We start from the raw sequence: 21,931 nt of genomic DNA, 5'->3' as shown, positions 1-21,931 counted from the left end.
TCCTCCTCATCAGGGGTTATATTTCCCTGCTTTATGAATGCCTGGTAATTTTTGATTAGATGCCAGACATTGTGAATTTTCCTTGTTGGGTACTGGCTATTTTTGTATTCCTACAAATATTTTTGAACTTTGTTCTGGAATGTGTTTAAGTTGTTTAGAAGCAGTTTGATCCTTTTGGAAAGTCTTGCTTTGAAGATTTGGAAGACTGAAATAGTTGTACTTAGTCTACAACTAATTATTCTCCATGACAGTGAAAACACTCTTCTATGTGCTCTCCTCGTGGCCTGGGGAATCATGAGGTTTTCCAATCTGGAAATATCTTTTTGGATATTTCTTTCCCCAGTGCTGGGTAGTTGCCACACATGTATGCACTGATCAGCACTCTGCTGAATACTTGAGGGGGATTCTCTGTGGCTCTTTCTGCAGCTCTCTTTTCTCTGATACTTGGCCTTGCAAACTCTAGTTGCCTTGGTCTCCCTGGACTGTTAGCTCAATTCACGCAACTCAGGCAGTTCACTGAGCTCTGCCTGAGTTCTCCCTTTCCTCCAGACACCTTGAGCTGGAAATTCTCTCAGGCAGTAAGCTGGAGGACTCGTAGGATTCGTTTCATTTGCCCTCCTTCTTCCAGGGATCACTGCCCTTTACTGACTGTTATACCAGTCTTGACAATTATCCTGTTACTCCAACTTGGCCAGAAATGGAAGTGATACATTTTATTCTTTCTGTCTGAAATAATCCTCCATCCCCAATGTTTAAAAACTGCCATCCTTGACTCCATGTGACTGTGTTAGGAGCCCTTTCTCTGGTCTCCCATCATACCTGTGCTTACAGTAATTTAGTGTGGCACTCCTCTCCCTGCGTTGTTCTTGCATTTTTTTTAACCCTCTCTTTTCTTGTTAGATTTTGTTTCCTTGAGGACAGGGAATGTCTTTAATCTCGGGATTTCTAGCACCTAACATAGACTCAGGTGTGTAACAGTTGCTCAATAAGTACTTGTTGAATGAATGAATGAATAAATAAATAGGATTCAATTTTCAAAGTATCTGTTGTTGAACAACTTTCAGAAGTTTTTTTTTTTTTTTTTTACAGAAATGAGATTAGATATGCATCTTCATATATGCAATTGAAATCTCTCTTAAATTTCTAGATAATCAGTTGTTGTTGATGGCTTGGACATGGTTTTTACCTATTTATTTTTTGTAGCCTCTCCTTAGAAGGTGTTAATAAAAGCCACCTAGTTGATGCTTGAAACAACATGTGGAGGTAAAGGGACCAAGAATAGAATAGCCATATTCTATAAACAAACAAAATGAAGACTAACTTTTAGGTATCTGTTTTATGATGGACCCTCAGATGTGGTATATCCCAAGTCTGCCAGGAGGTTGTTCTTATCTGAAGTGCCTTTTCCATGTTGGGTGTACTTAGATGCCTTTTATCCAGGTAGACTCAGATGGTCTGCAAATAGCTCTATGGATTTGGCATTGCAAAACCTCATGGTTCCCCAGGCATGGGGAGAGCACATAAAAGTGTTTTCTCTGTCATGGAGAATAAATAGCTGTGAGTCGGTGCATTCTTATCAACTGGAGACAATTGACAGTGGATATGTGCCACTAGAGTTATGGTCAAGTGCAAGTTCATACTATATTTGGATCTTTAAGAGTCGGTAGAATGAACCATATTTGGTAAGCCTCTGAAGACTGTCTTGCTCCATTTCCTCAGCAGCTCTTGGTTACCAAAGGTGACTCTGGAGCCCCACCTCCAAGTCCCCATCCTGCACAGTTGGCATGATGGAAATGGCTTGAGGTTCTTGTTCTTTCAGATTCAGTGTTTTCATCTGTGCAGTAGGATATAAGTAGGATAAGATGTAATTTGTCAGGTTGCTATGAGGAATAAATGAAGTAATAAATGTTAGTTGCCTATCACAGTTTCAGGCACATGGGAACCCTCTCCCCATTCCCCCAAACTTAATTGGAAAGATAGCCATCAGCCTCTGAAGTTGAATTGTGCTGAGTGGTTACTAACATTAAAGACATATGTAGTTATTGTATCTGTATCTTTCACTTATCAGCTTTTCCTTGAAGGTTTAATGTGTGTTCCTTTGCTTTTAGGCCCCATGTTTATTTTCCTGAAATGGTGTCTTCTTGACTTAAAGTACAATCTTTGCTTTTTTATTCTTTTTTCACTGCTCTTGCCTGGTGATCCTGTTGTTTAAAGGCATCTCCATCCTTCCCTATCCTTTCCCTTTCAAATCTATGGCCCAGACTGGGGGTGGCTTTAACTAACAACAGCACTTTGCATTAGTTAAGTAGAGTGGAATTTCTCATTCTACCTCTCAGCTATTGATGAAACCTTTCCCTGATGCACAAATTAAGACTGGGTGTATTTTGCATATTTTCCTAGAATGACACAGTGATTCTGTGGCTAAACCAAGATTAGACCCTACCACTTTAAAAAATCTGACTTTTTGCTTAAAGTGTAAACTGTGTTGCTTCTAAAACTACTAGTTGAATTTAACTTTCAAGTGTACTTTGTATTTAAATCTGATGATAGTGTTGTTTTTCCTTTTGTCTTGTTTAGATGAGGGTATTTTCTTCACTTCCCTGACCCCTAGTGCCTCAGTGACCTAGGCAGCAAGTTTTTTGATGCTGTCCAGAATGCTAATTAAGATATTTATTCTCTTTGGCCCTATTGTTTATGATACTTGTAATTATGTCTATTAGATGGTAATCTCTGTTATCTCCCACTATACTAAGTGTACTACTCGGCACATAAAGAAATGTGTGAATATGTGAATGTATACTCACACGTTTGAATAAATGTGAATAAATCAATATATTTATATAGTTACTGATTTAAATGTGTTCCGTCTTGGGATGTGAGATGGGATAATTGAATAAGAAATTAGCCTGTGTGTGTTAAGGTAGTCAAAGTTTTTATGGTACCTTTGTACAAACTGCCCCTTCTGTTGTGTGTGTGCTGACCCATGTCATGATGCTCAGCATGACTGGAGGAGTCCTGGTGTGTTTCTGTCCTCACTTCCTCCCTGGGTTGGGCGCCCCTCTGCAGGGTACAACCAACACAGTTGTATGAAGACCCTCTGACTTTCATTTTCTGGCTGGCTGGGGGTTTTGGTGTTGAGCGCTTTTAAGGAAGACAGTCACCTTATCCTACTCAATGTTTTCTTGAAGTGCAGGCCCTGTGAAGATAAAGATCCCCTATTCTGTTCTGGGGACACTTTTGTGATGCTTTTATCTGTCTCTCCAGAGTCTGATTTAATGAAAATATGTACCTCCCTCACCACATTCTGCAAAGCTTACTTGAGTTTTTAAAATTTAATAGTAAATATGTTAGTACATGTTGATTCTAGTGCCCAGCACATAGTTTCTGCTCAATACTTAGCTATAATTATTAGTTTATTTAAATTGCCTTAATCATTCATGCAATAAGCAAATGTCCCCCCTGTAGGCTGTTCTCCAGATCTGGGATACAGACATGGGTAAAGCTTGGAGCTTGTGTATAAGTAGCGGGGTCAGTCGCCTGCCAGTTCACTGGAGAGATGCCATGCTTGGAGGGTGGACTGACTGTAAGGCCCTCCCAGTTGTCAGACTCTAGGCTTCTAATGTGCCCTCCCTCACTGTACAGCTGGTCAATGCATGGCACTAGAAAGTGCAAAGGCTTCAGTGTTGGATGAGTGTGGATTTGAATCCCAGCTGTGTTGTGGACTAGCTCTGAGCTTCAGTCTCTTCCTCTTAAAATGGGAATAATAGGGTAGTCGCAAAGTATCATTGTTAACTAGGCCCTGGGCTAAGTTCTTTACTCTTGTGATTTTATGAAATCCTCAAATAGCCCTGTGAGGTGTGTCTTGTTAATATCTGTATTTTATAGATGAGGAGCCTGAGGCACAGAAGGGTGAAGAAACTGGCCTAAGTGGTAGAGCTTTTCACTGAACCCAGGCCTATTAGAGAGCAGAGGCCACATTCTTCACTGTTATGCAGTGTCATGCTATGTTATCTGTCCAGACATGTTACGATTCCTGGCACACAGGATCAGAGCAAATAGTAGCTATTATTCTTATTACTATTATTGTTCTAAAATTCAGGCCTTTCTTCACCACACTGACACTGAGTAATATATATTGTAGCTGTTCAATAAAACTTTATTGGATTTAATTGGTTATGAATTTTATGTGTGGGAAGGTGGTTAACTTTCCTATCTGTAAGGAGAAATGCTCAATAGAATATCTTAAAATGGGGGAAGTTATGAAAATATAAAATAACCAGAAAGGCAAACCAGTTTATGAGATTCTGTATTAGAAAGCTGGAAAGAAGTTTTTAATAAGAAGAATGGAGGCTGGGCGCAGTGGCTCACACCTGTAATCCCAGCACTTTGGGAGGCCGAGGTGGGCAGATCACGAGGTCAAGAGTTCGAGACCAGCCTGGCCAATCTCTACTAAAAATACACACACACACACACACACACACACACACACACACACAATAGCCAGGTGTGGTGGCACGAGCCTGTAATCCCAGCTACTCAAGAGGGTGAGGTAGGAGAATCGCTTGGACCTGGGAGGTGGAGGTTGCAGTGAGCAGAGGTCGCACCACTGCACTCCAGCCTGGGCAACAGAGCAAGAGTCTGTCTCGGGGGAAAAAAAAAAAAAAAGGAAGAAGAATGGAAGGGTACAATCTGGTGGTAGACACCATTTGAAAATATTCTGTCTAGCAAATAGTGTTTTTGAGTAAAAGAAATAGACATGACAAATCAGTTATGTGGCCATCCCTTATAACAATGATGAACAGATAGGAGGGTGTGCAATCTTTAAAGTTTAGAAACAAATTTGTCCTTCTGACATCCTTCCCTTCTCTTGACATACAGTTGGTAATGGCCAAGATTCTGTTTTGCCTGATGGAGTTTTGAGTGAATTAAATTAGGTTGTCTTGAAAATAGCTGGGCCAGAAAATAAAAAAGGTTTTCTCTCTTTGGAAAGGGGCTTTACTCCAGGGAAGAACACAGCTGTCCAGGAGGAATCCGGGACTGTTGAGTCCAGAAACTTCGATCCTTCTCCACCCTTTCCCCAGTGTTTCACCAGCAGAAAAAGAATGTTATTAAAGTCTGTGATGAAACAAAGCTGCACGCTGAGACGTGGCTGCCAGAACATTTATTTTTATGGTTCTCTTGAGTTTGGGGAGAAATAATTAAATGTTGCAAGTGTAAAAATTGGGAGTAACATTTTCCATTTTGCCAATAGTCATTCCTTTGGTTTTCCCCTGGATTTTATTTCTTTCTTTCTCCTTTTAGGCATTGCTCTGTCATAGCCTGCTTGAGTGTTGCGTCTCTAGGAAGGCCAGAACACCAGGTTTGGATGTTACATAGCCAAGAACATTGTGTAGCAGTGCCTGGTTTTGCCACAAGACAGGTCTGTAGGAAATACCACTGCCACTGCAGCCGAGCACGTTGAACTGACTGTGCTCAGGAATACTTCACCAGTAGGCTTACTGGAAGGTATGTCTTTCTGCATCTGTGATTTGCAGAGGGGCATATGATTGCCTTGCTGTTGGAAACATAGGAAATATAGTTTTTGGGGATTCTACTTTGAAATAATGGTACTCGTCAATGCAGTGGGAAACTACAATATCAGGATGTTAAGAAGGGGTTCAAAAGGTTTTAGGAAGTCTTGAAAGATAAATGTCCATTCCAATTGAGCCAGTAGGTCAGTCTTCTTAGGGTTTCTGTGATAATATAGGACTTTAGAGTGGAGATGCCTTTCCTGACAAGTCTAGGGTTGATTTTATGTATTTGCTAAGGTTTATTAAAATAAAAAATGGCATATTCTATAAGGAAAAATAATATTAATGGTATTTTAATTAAGCTTAAGCAATAAATAATGGTTATCACATAATTTTTATTTATTATTCTTTACCTTATTTCAGGGTCTGTCTTACTGTGAAGTTTCAATAAAATGCTTAGAACTACATTTTCCTGGCCAGGTGCAGTGGCTCATGCCTGTAATCCCAGCACTTTGGGAGACCGAGGCGGGTGGATCACTTGAGCTCAGGAGTTCGAGACCAGCCTAGCCAACATGGTGAAACCCTGTCTCTACTAAAAATACACAAAATTAGCCAGGTATGGTGGCACATGCTTGTAATCCCAGCAACTTGGGAGGCTGAGGCAGGAGAATCGCTTGAACCCAGGAGGCAGAGGTTGCAGTGAGCCAAGATCATACCACTGTATTCCACCCTGGGAGACAGAGTGAGACTGTCTCAAAAAAAAAAAAAAAGAAATACATTTTGTTTTATTGCAGGCAGGATACATTTCAAGAGGCTTACTTCACCTTCTCTGTCTGATCTCCGCCAAATATCTTGGCTTTGTATTTCCCATAACCCATCTGATCTTCATGTAGCTGTGAAAGAAGTATATCTTTGAAAGCAGAATTTTGAGTAAAGAAACCTGAGAGTTAGGGAGAGATGACCAGGTTCCATGGCTCCTTGTTAATTTCACCTTCAAGCCACATACTGCCTCTTCTTGGGCCCTTGATCTACTGCTGAGCATATCTTTTTCTTTCTTGGTGTGAATTCTGCCTCTCAGTATAGGTGGTATTTGTTAATTTAACTCTGACATAAACATGGGAACACTGCGCCTCAGTGTCATTGTCTGTAAAATGGGGTTATAAGGTATTTTCTGACCTACTTAAGGCTACCGTGAGGATTAAGTGATAATGTACAAAGAAGACTTTTAAAAATTAATATTGGAGTATAGTATAAGCATAGTGACATACAATGAATTATAATCAATAATAAATTGAATTTCACTTTGTGACCTCATAAAATTTGATTCCTTTCAGCTCTATCAAGGACAGCATCTTGCCTAATCACTTTTTGTTTTAGAAAAGTTAGATGCTTGTCCAATGTCACAAAGCAAGTTAGGGTAGAGGTAGGGCAAAAGCCCTGATCTCCTGACTCCCACACCAGCAGGATGCTTAGTTGTGATTTCTGCCTTGCTTTACCACTTGGGTCATCTTTCAGTGAAGGAGGTAACTATCTCTTCTTTCTTGAGTTAAAATAATACCTTAGTAGAAGCAAAGAACACTATCACTTTAGTTCTTTTCAGCCTTCATTTGCTGTTGCCTTCTGTGTCTAGGCGTGCTGAGCTGGCATGAAGGTGACAAGTATGATAGATTCTGGCCTCTAAGGGGCTGTCAAGTCTAGTGAAAGGAGGTAAATGAGTAAACAGATAGACACTTCGGAGCCTGAGTTTCTGGTTCTGGTCCTCACACACAGGGTCTATCTGGGCAAGTCATGCCTGTCTTTGGGCTCAGGTTTCCCAGCTGCACATTGAGGTCTTGGACTAGATGTACAGAATGATCATGATCACTGAGGTTCCTTCTAATTTGTCACCATCTATGGGTCTGTGATAATGCAAAGCTGTGTGCTTGCCAGCTGAAACTGAAATGAAGGAAAGCGATTAATTCATTTCACAAACTGAAATGAAGGAAAGCTATTAATCTGATGGCGTATTTTTCTTTATTTGTGATCAGTTTCACAGACTACATTTTCCAGCATTCAACACTGCCATTGTATTGTATTGTATTGTATTGTATTGTATTGTATTGTATTGTATTGTATTGTATTGTATTATATTGTATTGGAACATAGATGGCGATACTTGTTCAGTTAACCAAATGGTCAACTTTGCAAAAATAGCAGAAGTGGACATCTCATGATGATTTAATACAGGACACAAAAATCAATGCTAGCATTAACTACTATTCTCGGCCTTTCTGCAGTGTTTTTCTGATAGGAACCTTTATATTAAACCACCTTCTTTTTTTTCCTAAAAAGGACCATAGAATAATAGCAGCTAGCATTTATTTGGTGTTTTCCTATGTGATAGGTAAGTGTTGTTTTAAGTGCTTCCCATATAAAAATTCATGTAATCTTTACAACATTTTGAAGTAGGCATTATTATCATCCCTATTTTAGAGATAAGACAACCGAGGTACAAGAAATTAAGTAAAACTTATTCAAGATCACACAGCTATTAAGAGATGGAGGCAGGATTCAAACTCAGGCGGTCAGCCTCAGACAGCCTCATGTTTCATGGCTGGACCATTGCCTAAATGAAAGCTGCTCACTCTCAGCCTATTGAGAACCTGGAGAAACTGGCCTTGTTATGAGGCCACAGGCTAAGAAAGCAGTTGTATCAGCTTACTTGTGGCTCTAAACTTGGCCAGATCCTCAAGTGTAAGGATTCTTACTATGCACAGGTGTTCTCAGTCTGGATTCATGTCTCAGGTGACTCATGAACCCTTGGAAATTGTGTGCCAAATGCATTTATGTGTCCATGTGTGTTGTGTTGGTATGACGGGGGGTAGGCGGTTTGGTGGTTTTCTGCACAGTATCAGCAGAGCCTCTACTCTGTCACTGGCAGGATCCTAGCTGTGCAGGCGTTTGTCAGCCTAAATCTAAATCAAGATTCTGGGCTGGGAATTAGGATATAGCTCCCCATTGAGCAAGTGAGTGGCTATAGGAACTTGGAAGAACCAGGCTTTCCAAATGTCCTCCCACCCCTTGGAACTCTGCTGCTGTGGAGCAGTTGTACGATGTCCTTTTCTCTCTTTGAAGCTTTCCAAATCTTTCAATCTTTTTTTTTTTGCCTCCAAATTTTAGAACCTCAAAATTTCAAGGTTTTTTTTTTTTTTTTAATTTTTTAATTTTTTTTCCTTTTGTTTTACCTTCTCCTTTCTGGCTTTGTTCAGAAATCAGGTATCAATAAGCTTTTTATTACTCATCCAATCTGTGAGTTCAGTTTCCCATTTAACTTTTATGAATGTTTTCTTTGTTAAGATGAGTCCTTTCAAACCCCTGTAAAGAATGTTTCACTATATACAAACATAAAAACGAAGTGTTAAAACTAGAAAATCCAACTGGAAACACAAACATACATATACATTTTTCCCCAGGCAATTTAGCTTCGTAGAAATTGAGTGCATCTGCAAGGGAATTTTTTTTTAAATGTTATTGGTAGTTTTGTTATTTGTATTACCTGTTTGGTCCTAGTCTTTATAGTTGATTACTCTAGGTAGGTCTTTTTAGGACTGAAAATAGGTCACACATATCATAGTGGTCCCAGTGTTAGAGAGATGATACAATTCTATTACAAAGTAGTTTTGTCATGCTTTTGGTCTAAATGAGTAATACAACTAGCATGTCCAGTGTCATTTTTGCTGTACTCTGGAAAACTTTTACCATCTATCTCATCCTTATATACTGCAACAAACTTCTGATATTATTTCAATTGCAGTTCAGGCATTGCCCTCGACACAGGCTTAAGTTCAAGTCTCAGCTCTGTTACTTACAAACCATATGACTTTGAGCAAGTTTATTTAATTTTGTGGAGTCCTTTTTTTTTCCATACAAGGGGAAAACAATAATTACATGTTGCTCAAAGGGTTATGAGGAGTGAGGTCAGGCATGTTTATATGTTTCACTCTGGCGTTTTGCAGAGTAAGCACTTGATAAATGATGCTCGTGTTATTGATTGTCATCATCATCATTAATATGTGTAATAGGCTAGGTACAGTGCTTGGCACATAGCGGGCACTAAACAAATATTTTATTGGATTTGATTGTACATAGCGCTTGTGACTGAATCAGAGGTTGCCAGGGGTAGCTTTTTGCTCAGTAGATTAACAAGGAGGAAATTGTTGAACAGAACAACTGATGGCTCTACCTTTAAGTCAATGAATTTCATAGTGAAGTGGTCTTGAATGCAAATGATGAAATGTGGCAAGTCTGGTGGAGAAAAAAACCCTACAATCTTGAAGCTGTTTTAAAGAGTAGCAGTTGCCTAGTCACCCCAATTGCTGAAATTTTCCTTCTCTTCCTTGAATAAGGAGTAGAGAGGGGCAGAGAGGTTACTGGTCATGTTCATTAATTTTCTTTCAAGAACTGCCACATGTCACCAGTGGTGCCCCCCCAGCACCAGTGCTGTTTGGCAGTCTTCTCTTTGCCCCAGAGAAGCCAAAATGTTAAATTGATGGAGCTTACTAGATCTGACAGAGAAATTCTTCACGTCTGGCCTGGATGTCTAAGTAAATTTGGTGTACTTCTTGTGGTCTGGAGCAAATGCTGGAAGCTATTAGAATTCTGAACAAAACCCTCCATTCAAAGACTGCTCGTTTCCTGCTGGGGTAATCCAAGTATCAAACATTAAGAAATATGGGCAAGGCAAATGTGGCTGCTCATTGCAAAACCCACCAAGGTGTCTACGACATCTCCCCAAATGACTTGGAATGTTACTTCCACTTGATCATCTTGAATAAGTGGTTTCTTTTGAAAACAAGAGCTCTACTTTTCCTACACCAAGTATAGATGGGAATTGGCTGAATTTCCTCCTGTCAGTCAAATTTAGGAGAAGAAAGCTTTCCTCCTTCCCTTGAAGTTCTAGGGACCTAGCCTTTTTTTTGGTTTTATTTTGTTTCATTCTCCTTTCCTTATATATTTCCTTCTGAAATAAAAAAAAGTATCTTTCATTAGATATAGTTATGGATCTATTGTTTTAGACTAGGCCTGCTCAGTGGCTGGAAACAATTTTATTAAGAAGGCTTTATAGAGAAGCTTTGGTTTATCTCATGAAATATCTGAGTTTGTCATAAATTGCTTCCTTTCTGTACAGAAAGTTATTTTCTGTGAAATTCCAGGTGTTCTTTTACATAGACTTGAAAGGAATAGATTTGATAGTCCAGGTTTTTTTTTCCCTAAGAAGAATATGTTCTTGTGATAGATTAATTGAGGATGAAATCAGATAACATAGATGAAATCACTGGGTAGGCATAGTGAAAACCATTATTTTAATTAATCTAGCTACAGTGTTTGTACAGCCAGCTATGCAGCTGAAGGCTGCCATGTAGTAGCTGCTACACTGTTTGGCTCCTGTACTTATACTGTATGGGGACCTCTTTCTTAGACAGTCTCACTCCTGCTGGACTGTAAACTCCTGGAGAACAGGGACAAAGCCTTGTTCATTAGAGTATTCCTAGTGCATTCCACTATAATAGACACATAATTAATACTTTTAAAAAATGAACAAATGAATAAGACATTTGTACAGAACTTGAGTGTTAGACCAGGTGGTTTCACAAAACAAAGCGCTCACGGAGGTTTCTTGGCCTTCCTCCTATGTCTTTGACCTTTTCCTTAGCTTGTGTCTATGCTGTGTTTCCTGTCTACGAGATGGTGGAGATGGCGAGTCCAGTTTTCTTTCATCTTGAAAGGATTCAGCTCCATTACTTAATAGTCCCAGTCATGTTCCTTTCCCCCTAGAATCTGTGTATGAGATGTGAAATCCATGAAAAGATAATGTTGAATGGGAAAAATTAACCTATTTTGATGACTTTTAAGGAGTTCTAACTGTGCATGATAGCAGGCGACTCCCTTGTCAGTAGGCAGCAGGCCTGTGTTATGTCAGGGGTAACGAGGTGGTTCACTTGTGGAGAGTTTTCTGTCTTTTCTTCCAAGTTATGCTGACCTCGCCGACGAAAATATTCCCCATCTAATAAAAGTCAGAGCAAATTTATGGGCCTGCCCCTGACCACTTGTCCTTTATCCTTTAAAAGAAAAAATAAATCTAGGATAAGATCCATAGGTTACTGTTGGACCATGGAAATGATGGGCAGGGGCCAAATATCCCACCTTCCTTGATCTGCTTCTCTTTTCCCGATTCCGGCTGTCTGGGGGATGCTGAAGCTTGTGGCATGAGGGTTACTGCCGAGCATGGTCATGTCGTTAGTTATCTTTGGAAACAAGCTGTTGCTCTCCCTGCCTGGAGGGCCACACGCCTTGGCACCACACTGAAGAGATCCCAGGCGTGGCTGGAGTGAAGCTGCTAATGAAAAAGCAGCCATGGCAGGTCAGGACGAATCAAGCAAAAAGGAGGACATTCTATAATTAAAGATTCAGAGAAATACTAGCGCAGTTTTTTTTTTTTTGTTGTTGTTGTTTTTTTGTTCTTGCCAACTCTATGACAATTGCTCTTTCTACCTGTTCCCGTGGGTTTTCTGTCATTTTATCACTCATTAAACAAGTGTTTATTAAATCTCTACTTTCTATGTGCTGCTTACCTGTGTGCTGTTGACCATAGTTCAGGGATTACTTAAAGCATCAATGAGTGTGCGATGACTCAGGAATGAGTCGGGTCCTCAAGGATCTTGTCACCTAGTAAGAGACAGAGAAATATGAGGCAGAGGGAGGCTGGGCCATAGGATATGGCAGGATGCAGAGCAAAGAGCTCCAGAGTCTGATAGACCTGGGATCAAATTCAGGCTCTACCACTTATGAGCACATTTGGCTTTGGGCAATTTACTTAATCTTGAACTTCAGTTTCTAAATCTTTGAATTGTGCATAATACACAGCGTCCTGGAAGGGTTGTTTTAGGATTTGAAATAAGCTGTGAAAAGGGCCTGGTCTAGAGTTAGCACTTGACAAATGGCTGCTCTTATTATTTTATTATCTCTGGCGAGGTGCTGATAACCATGTGAGTTCAGGGGAGGCAGTCTCCACCCCCTGGACAGAAGTGAGAGGATCAGCAAGGGGATCAGGAGTTTCATGGGGCACATGCCTCTGCACTGAGCTTGGGAGAATGAGTAGGATCTGGGAATGTCGTGAAGGAGAATAGAGAAGAAACTTTATTCAAGACATAGGTTTTTACACATTTTGTTTTGTTTTTAGCAAATAGGCACTTATTTTGCATCATTTTTATTTGCAGTATGCAGTCAAATTGTGAGATTACTTAAGCCTTAGCATGAATCCCAGTGCCAACAGTTGTGTATTTCTTTCTTCTGCTTTCTTTTGTTGTCCCCCACAACCTTCTCTGAACAGCATCTATTAAGTGATTGCAGAGTCTCATGACTTGGTTGTGTTGGAATCTCTGCATTAGTGGGGACACCCTTCCAATTCCTTGTTAGGATCAAATGTGTTTTAGAGAAGGTATCTGGTTCCCAAGTTCTCTGTTGTTTTTTGGAACCATGAAAGCCTAGAGATGTTATGGCAGGATGTCCCTAATATGCATGGCAAGCCCTCGACAATGATTATGGCAGTTGTTACTATTACTGATTATTTGTAACTTCTAATAATCCAGAATTTAAATTGGTCAAAGACACGCTGCTCCTCAGGGAGTCTGAATATACTGGTATCAGCCCAGTGTCCTTCCACGCTGGCCTGCAGCTCATTGTGACTGGGCCAACTTTGGCCTTTGTGCCTGGCTTCTATGCCAACCTGCCAAGTCCTTGAGATGCTGTGCACCTTACTATTTTTTGTCAGGCCTGCTAAGAAGGGGGCTTGTGTCCTACAGATCAAGGACCAATAGGAAGCCCTCACCACAAACCTGATTCACAGTACTCTCTCCTCTTTGCACTTTGCACTGAAGAATCATCCTCTCCTCCATACACATTTTTTCCCCAGTACAGAACTTAGCTTTGTGGTGCTGGGTTATTAAGGAACCCAACTTGTATCCACTGTAGTTGTAATCTTGCTGGTCTTTGTCTGAGTTGCAAAACAACGCTCATGGAAGGCCTCATTCAGTTATTCTAGAGCACTTGTTGAGCTCCTAGTAGAGGCAGAGTGCTGTCCACCAGATTTGTGCCTGATGGCACAGAGAATGATCAAAAGGAATCTTGCAACTGGACATAGTTTCTTTAGACAGAGACAGAGGTAAGTAAGTAACCTCACATAAGTATCCTAACTCTTACTTTCCAAATGTTAATGCTTGACTGGCATGTTATAAAGCTAATTTGTTTATAGTTGTGCCACATAATTATACACTCTGTACATAATATGCTTTTGAAATTATTATTTATTGCACAAATATTACAACAGAAACTGAACTCAAAACACAAGGAAAAATGTGTGTGGGCTCACCATTTGTACGAGTAAAACTTTTAATATATTTGTGTGTTCACTCATAGTCCTTATCCATGAATTCATAACTTTTGCACACAGTGGAAATCATACTGAAGATACCATTGGGTGTTCTGTTCTCCCCATTCTCCTCTCCCCATACACCATAATATTATTCATGTATGCTCTAAAGTTTAATCATGTCTGCATGCAGACATTTAGCTATCCTTAGAGAGCCCATAATTTGAACTCTGAGTATCTAGAGGAAGCTGCTGCCCCCAGCCCACTTAGGTACTTTCTTTTCCCCTTGTGGTGAGAATAGGAATTAGGTAGCAAGAGTTCCCAGACTTCATTGTCCAAGGCTATGTTAGTATTTTCATCATAAATCTTGAGGCATCGCCTATTTAAAGCCTTTTTGCCTTTCTCATTAAAAGAAGAGAATTTAGAAGGAAATATTTGAAAGACTCTAAGATGCCCAGGAGAAAGGTTCCAACATTATTACTCTTAGTAGACCAAGTTAGGTGTGGGTATATATTAATAGTAACTAAACACCTAGCAGTTTGGTGTATTCTGGAATGCTCTTGACTTGGGCTGAATGTGTCTGATGCTCTAGGTGTTCTTGCTGTCTCTGTCTGTCATCTGCCTGTCATTCTCCTGTGAGGGTAAGTAGTATCCCTTCCCAGACTGAGGATGGAAATGTTGAGGGGTATAAAATGATAACTCAGAGCTTTCCAAGAGTCCCCAAAGTGTGTACAGTGCATATGAAATTCTCCAAAAGGAGAAGAGGGATCTGGAAGTGCCACTGGGAGTGAGAGGCAGGGGAACCAGTGGAGTAGAGGATAGTAGTGGCTTGAAGTCACAGAGCAAGAATTCAAAACTTTGCTCTGGCACTAGCTTGGTGGCCTTGGGCAAATTACTTAATGTTCCTGAATCTTTCCATGAGGAAGATAATTACATTGCCCACCTCACTTGGTTGTGGTCGGTATTAAACTGGATAATGCAAATAATGCACTTAGCACAATGCCTGGCATAAATAATAAGCACTCAATAAATGTGAAATGTTATTGTTGTTATTTCCTGCTTCACATTATAATTTTATTGCTTTCCAGACTGATGTCTCCGAACTTAGGTAGTAGTGGAGTCTGTGAGCTATTTTCAGTATTTCAAAATCTATGAAAAGGAGACAGTTCTGGTCACCATAATAAGTACATGACAGATGGAGTCTTTGAAACATGGTACCCACAGGGGAAGAATCCAGAAGGGGTCCTTTGTGTTGAAAAGTTGAGGCCTCGAGCTGAGGAAGTTAGCAAGTGCTTCAGTGAAAGCTTGTGGGTTTCCAGTTACAATGGGAGTAAATAGAGGGATGTTATGAGCAAAGAACTTGATTGGTTGCTATGAGAGATCGTTCCCCTGTGGAGCATCAGAAGTTGATGCACTCTGGAGACCCCAGTTGCTCTGTCATGTTTACCAGGTTGTAGAGTGTGTTATCACTGCCAAGCACCTTGGAAGCAGTGAGAAAACTGCCAGACAAATGGAAGCCGGTTTCTCTACCCAACTTGGTAGAACATTTGCTCCAGGCAACCAGACAGGCTCCAGGAGACATTTGCCTTGACAGTGCCTATTTTGTAAAGCTGTAATTTAAACTAACAAAACTTGATTTTGACATTGCAACAAGGTCTCTGTAGACTTAACACTATGTTCATTTTCCCATGCTTATCCCTACTGTAGATTGATGGGTTTACACCAACATGGAAGCTGGTTGGAATGGAAACCATCCAGAAAACGATTAGGGAGCTTGAAGCTCTCTGAAACTAGGCATAATGAGTATTAAGTCATTATTGTTTTAATGAAACTTGTCTTAGCTGGGGTCTCTTAACTACTTGTTTTCTAGTTATAAATATTGAGTCACTAATTTACACTAATGAGATGCTGTTGAGATTTAACGCCAATCTTATACTGCATTTGTCAAAGTGTAAGAGCTAACCTGAAATGTAGCTTTGCAAAATATTCTATTAAATAAACTTGGTGGAGAAGTAGCAACAAACAAACTGCATGCTTTCAGCAGAAACTGTCAACATACACATCTCTGAAGAAATTCATATTTTATACCAGGGTGGTCTACAGTAGGTCCCATTAGTAAACGGTTAAATATCACCCTTCCCTGGTAAATCTGAATACTTTTGTGTCTGTTGTGAAATGCTGTACACATCCTCTTTTGATGATCTGCCTGGGAATTCTCCACTGTGAGCATTGTCTCTTAAAAATGGGAAGCAGCAAGGCATAGTAGAAAGAATATAGGCACTGGTGACACGTATATTTAGGCCTGAGCCCAGCTCCCAGTTGGTGGCCAGGTAAGTTCTTTACCCTCCTTTTGCTTAGATATTTTTTTTTCTCCCTGCAACATGGGGGTGGTAGTACTTATAGGGCAGTGCTATCCAAACACTTAGTAGAGGTGATAATGTAAGTAGTGAACGTAGCTCCTGACATATAGTTGGTGTTCCCTAAAGGATAGATTGAAAGATATGCACACCACCAAGTTGAATTCCTCTCAGATTTGTCCAAGGCCACCCAGCTTTCTTGGCCTTTTCTCCCATCATTGGTTAGTGTGTGTTCTTGAAGGCAGTCTGATTTTATCCTTGGCTTAGAAAGTGGGGAAATATTTAGGAAGCCTAGCCTAATGCAAGAGAACTCATCTATCTTACTGTAGGATCAAATACAAATGGTTTTTGGATTGTCCATTATTTATCTCTCACTTCTCTTCATTAGTGGTGCTAATGGAAACACAATTATCTTCATAGACTTTGTTAGTCACAATCTCTTGGTTTCTTCAAATCCCACAATAGCAAGAATATGTTGTGGTTTTTATAATCTCTTTTGGTTCCCCAAACCCAAAGAAGGACAGTGAGAGAGTGGGAGATGATTTGAGAGGGTATTTACATTCCCAGGATTTTCAGATATATTTATGATTTTATTTTTTTGGAGACAGTGTTCCAATAGAGAGGTATTCTGTCTTCTCTTTTCTTTTTTCTCTTCTCTCTCCTCCCCCCAAATCAAGGTTGTAAGTGATGTGAGAGACCTACTGTGAACTGCTGTCACCAGATCCTGCTATGATTTCTCTTTGTTCTTAGTTCTGGAGTCATCAAGGCTACATGGAGACACGTACCTTCCACTGATATGTTTGCTCCTTGATTCAGGGCTGAGTGCCTGTTTGAGTGATTCTGGCTACAGCTAAATGGTATTTCTGTTTCCAATAGTATTGTAAACTATAGAGTAAGAATTTTGTTGCTCTTGTTGGGAGAGTTTGTTTTTCTTCTTAGTGTATTATCTCCCACCCCACTCCTCCAACCCGTTCTTTAAAAAACAAAACAAAACTAACAAACAAAAACTTGCATTGAAGCAACACCCAGAAGGAGTGAGCAGGCCTAGGCTGGAGTCTTATCCTGACATGGTAGAATCCTGTTACTGTCTCTTCGTAGATTCATTTAAATTGTTTTGACTGATTCATGCAATCTCTCAGTCCATTGATCAAGTCAAAAGAAAAAGTATCACTAAAAACTCACAGAATCGGTGCAGGTAGAATATTCTTTATCTATGGAAAATTCATTATCCTATCTAGAAGGATGTCTTGAAATAGCAGAATATTTTTATTATGTTTTTTTTCCAAGTAATACATGGTTCAAGAAAAAAGAAATTTTAAAAAGCCACACTAATAGCAAAACTAAAATAAGCATGAATCTTAATTTTAACAAAGATTGCAGTAGTCCATGGGAAGGATTGTCTGCCTTGAATTTAAAACCATTGCAGTGGGTTTGATTGGTTTTTTTACTTGGAAGTGCTCATATTCTGGAACGTGTTTATAGATCTTGACCTTAGATACTTCTCCTGACTCAGAAATTGTAAAATGTTTTGCTAGAGTAGCCAGTGGTGAGAGACCGCTACTGCTGTATGTTGCTCAGGGCTAACCTGTTAAGAGCTGGTCTTGTCGCTCAGAGAGAACCATGATGCTGATGCCAGTTTCTTGTTTATGTAAAAACATTTAAAAATGGGCAAGATACTCTCTAAGTACAAGATAGTTATTATTGAGATATGTTCATGAATAAATTAATGAGAGAGGAACTTGAGATAAAGGAAATGGAGGAGAGAAATTGCATTTTTCCTGCATAATTACTTTCTTGTTTTAGAACACAAGTAGTCCTTTGGCATATTTTCAAAGTGTGGTATGTTTCACTTTTGTTTAAACTTGTCAAATTCTCAATGTAAAAGCCATTTAAGACTTTTTTTTCCTTCTTTTTTGAAGGTTGCTTCTTTTGGCCTCTTAAAGATAATTAAGAGCTGTAATTTGTGAGGATTTTGATGGCATTTTTTGGCAGTGGTAGTGCAGGACAGGATACATGAATCATAGCATCTGCTTATTAGCAAGGTCTCATAGATCACTTGTCCAACTTTCCACCGGGTGCTGAGATGGTTGGTCTCTGTTATCTGTTCTTCCCACTTCTGCTGGATACATTCTGGGAAAAGAATTTCATTGATGAGTGAGCTGCACTTCCACTTCTGAAGTACAAAAGTTATTAAGCTAGGGAGCATTTTCTCCATTTGACACCTACAGGCCACTCAGTAAAAAAGCAAACGAATGATGAATGAGTAAGGTCCCTGGGCTGCTTCCTACTTCTTCTTAGAGTGGTTAAGGCCCTCTTGACATTTTTGGAGGATGATAAATGTGTGCCCTTGAAGTTTCCTTGTCCAGGCCAAACAGCCCCAATTTCTCCATGATCTTTGGACATTGCTTCCACATTTTCTCTCCTTCTTGCTCTCTGCAGGGCAAGTTTCATTTTGTCAATTTTTTTTGGTAAAATACTGTAAAGATATCTGAATGAAGTAGACCAGGTATAATCTGATAAGCATAGAGTATGGTGGAGCATTTCTTTTAAGGTTCTGGGTATTGTTATTATCCTACTAATGGAACCAGCATTTGCTGGACCTTTTGGGGCCACCATGCCTTAGACAGGTAGATAACGGAACGGCATAGAGAACAGCCTGAAGCCGGCTGTCTTGGTTTGAATTCAGACTTACCATTTATGAAATGTTTGACCCTAGGCAAGTTGTTTAACCTCTCTGTAAACTTGTCCTCATTTGTAAAGTCGGGGGTAATCATAGTACTTATTTATACAGTTATTATAAGGAGTAAATAAATTAGTTTGTGCTGAGTGCTTACAACAATGCCTGGAGTGAAATAAGCACTCTGTGTTAGCTTTTATTGAATTTACAATGAAAAACATCCAGGTCTTACTATCTGAAGTGCAGTTAATTTTTTCAGCAAGGCTTTAGAATTAGACAGGGCTATGTTTAAATCTTAGCTCTGCTGTGTATTTTGGGGGAAATTACTTTGCCTTTCTAAGCTTCTGTTTCCTCGTCTGTGAAAAGGGCATTAAAGAATAAAATCAGTTGAATTTCTGAGCCCTAATTAAGATCCTTGAGGGCAGAGCCATGGTTTACACTTGCTTTTTTTCTTCTTTCTTAACTTTACCTGGCATGCTATGTTTATAATCACTGCTAAATTAAAACAGTAAATATTTAAACTGAGTTTTCCCTTCAGTCTACCTTGTAGTAGAAAAATTAAATACTTCTATGTTACTTAAAACTGCACACTCACAAGTTTATGGTGGTGTATTGATTGGTTGTTCTGAAGAATGTATTCTGCTTGCCACCATGAACTGGGCTTCAGAATAAATAGGCTTCCTTGATCACTTCTCTCCTCATTAACTACTGTCTGGAATTTAGAGGGAATACAAAGTCTGGTAGCTACGTTGCCTACTAATCTTGCAAATGGCCTGTGAGGTGGGTAAGCAATCAGGTGAGTGACAAAGGTTATAGTCAATTTTCCTGGCACTCTGGGATTTATTTTTGTATCCTTGAAGTTTTAAGCAAGTGAGTTTTGAGGTTGTTGAGAAAGTGGGAGACTATATTTTAAAATGGTTTATAGTTATTAATGTTTTCAAATCTTGGTGGGATTTTAAAGGTGGGTTAAACTGCTAAAGTGAATATAAGTTAAAGCCAGTTAAATAGAGGAGTCCCTCGTTCATTCTGTCTTTGGTATGCTTAGGATTTCATAAATTTTATGGGTTTCAAAATCTTTGCCTTGTTTTGAATGTTTCTAATAAGATGGAGTGAAGTGGCTTACACCTCATGAGACATGGAACAGTTATCCAGGAATGCTGCTTGGCACACATATAAAGAAAGCACTGGTCTATTGATTCATAAAAAATGTGTGACTGATTTTCCTGGGACATGTGCATTATTTTCACAGAAGAATTTCATTTTTTACTTCCTCCCACCCTGTGCATCACTTGCACACGTTTGCAATTCATCAACTCTGATTTCCAAAACTTCTGCCCCCTCTTCCCCCAACCACCTCCATCCAACTACCTAAAGTGAAAGATATTAGATGGAGAGGAGGGAAATTTCCTTAAATGCCTAATTTTTATGTCTGTAAGGGGCATGGTGAATTTGAGAAATGGTCTGAATGTCAGCCCAGATGACTCAATGCAATTATGAAACAAATTGGAAGCTGTTTCCATGAAAGAGTATGTATGCATGTGTTTCCACGAAAGGGGTGTGTGTGTGTGTGTGTGTGTGTGAACATGTGTTTAGGTCAGTTCTTTCATTCGTTCTCTTTCTTCCTCTTCTTTTTGTCGTTTCAAGGCTATGTTTTAGGTTGGCTATACAGCAATGAGGTTGCACTACACAGCCTCATCCCCTAAAGCCAAAATACAGCAAGTAGAAGACTGCTTAGCTCATCCAGTGAGAATCTCATGTATTATATTCTTACTTGCCATTGAGTTGCCAGAAAAAAATAAATAGCTTTGTCTTAGAAAGCAATAACTTTTCTGCAATGAAATAACATTAAACAACTCTACCTGGTATGCCATGTGTATTGTTTTTCCTTTCCAAGAAAGGAAAACTTTCTTAGAAAATGAGGGCACACAATGATTAGCGCTAACTTTCTCTTTCATGTGTCCAACTTAAGATTTTCTAGTGAGGCAGAGTTATTTCCCCTTACATGCTTGGTTTAATGGAAAGGGCCTGGCTTTCAGTTTTGTTCATATTCAGCTACCAAGACCCAGTCAGTTAATAACTTTGCCCAGAGTTGAAAGAAAAATTCCTCTGGGTACAGAGTTAAATTCCTCTGCGTGTGGAAGGCCATAGTGGTTAAAAAGTTAGCCTTCGGAGCCAGATCAACATAGATTCAGATGTGCCTCTGCTGCTCAATGTGTGATGAGGGCAAATTGCTGAACTCAAGTCTCAAGTTTCCTCATCTGTCTGATGGGGATCATAACGCACATCACCTGACGTTGTAATAATTGCCTGACAATGTGTATAAGGCACTCGTGTAAGATCTGGCACTTGGCAAGAGTAAAATGCATTTTAGCCTATACTTTTTACTCTTCATTTGTAAAATTGTGGTAAAGGGATTGGCCCTGGAGGGAGTAGGGTGAGGTGGCATTTTCAGGAAGGTAGCACAAGGTTACAGGGAGGACAATAGAAATGTATAGGATGGCTGAAGACTCAGTAAGTAAATAGCATTGCTTCTTACAGCAGGCCAGAGGAGATCTCTATATTTTTCTTTATTAGAGAAAATTTAAGGGATATTGATTTTTAAAGGGAAGATTTATATTTTAATTTTAAAGAGGAAAATTTATCAGCTCCTATATATTTATTAGACATTTTGGGGGGAAAACAGTGAATGAATGAGACTGGTCCCATTTGATGTATGCTGTCAAAGTTTATAAACTATCTGATGAATTAGTAAGAACATATCAAACAAGACAAAGAGGCTCATTGTTAATGTGCACAGGTGAGGCTTTGCAGGCTGCTTGTGGGTGAGGGTAAAAGTTTTCTTAACCTCAAGCCTGGATTCTGACCATAGAAACATTCCTCCTGAGTGAGTAGTGCTTCTAGAGTGCTTTCCTTCAAGGACCTCTCCGGCATCTGGCTCAATCACATGCCATCTTTTTCTCCTTTACATCTGCTTCCTTGC

The 21,931-nt window shown here is 39.6% G+C and overlaps 1 protein-coding gene across 2 annotated transcripts in view; it reads left to right on the top strand.

Moving 5' to 3' along the window:
* ROR1 (receptor tyrosine kinase like orphan receptor 1) overlaps positions 1–21,931 on the top strand; it is a 407,220-nt gene that overhangs the window by 81,842 nt on the left and 303,447 nt on the right. The window lies entirely within an intron of this gene.

The sequence above is a fragment of the Pan troglodytes genome, chromosome 1, assembly GCF_028858775.2.
Source record: "Pan troglodytes isolate AG18354 chromosome 1, NHGRI_mPanTro3-v2.0_pri, whole genome shotgun sequence".
Classification (NCBI taxonomy): Eukaryota; Metazoa; Chordata; class Mammalia; order Primates; family Hominidae; genus Pan; species Pan troglodytes.
This window is presented reverse-complemented; position numbering and strand designations above follow the sequence as displayed.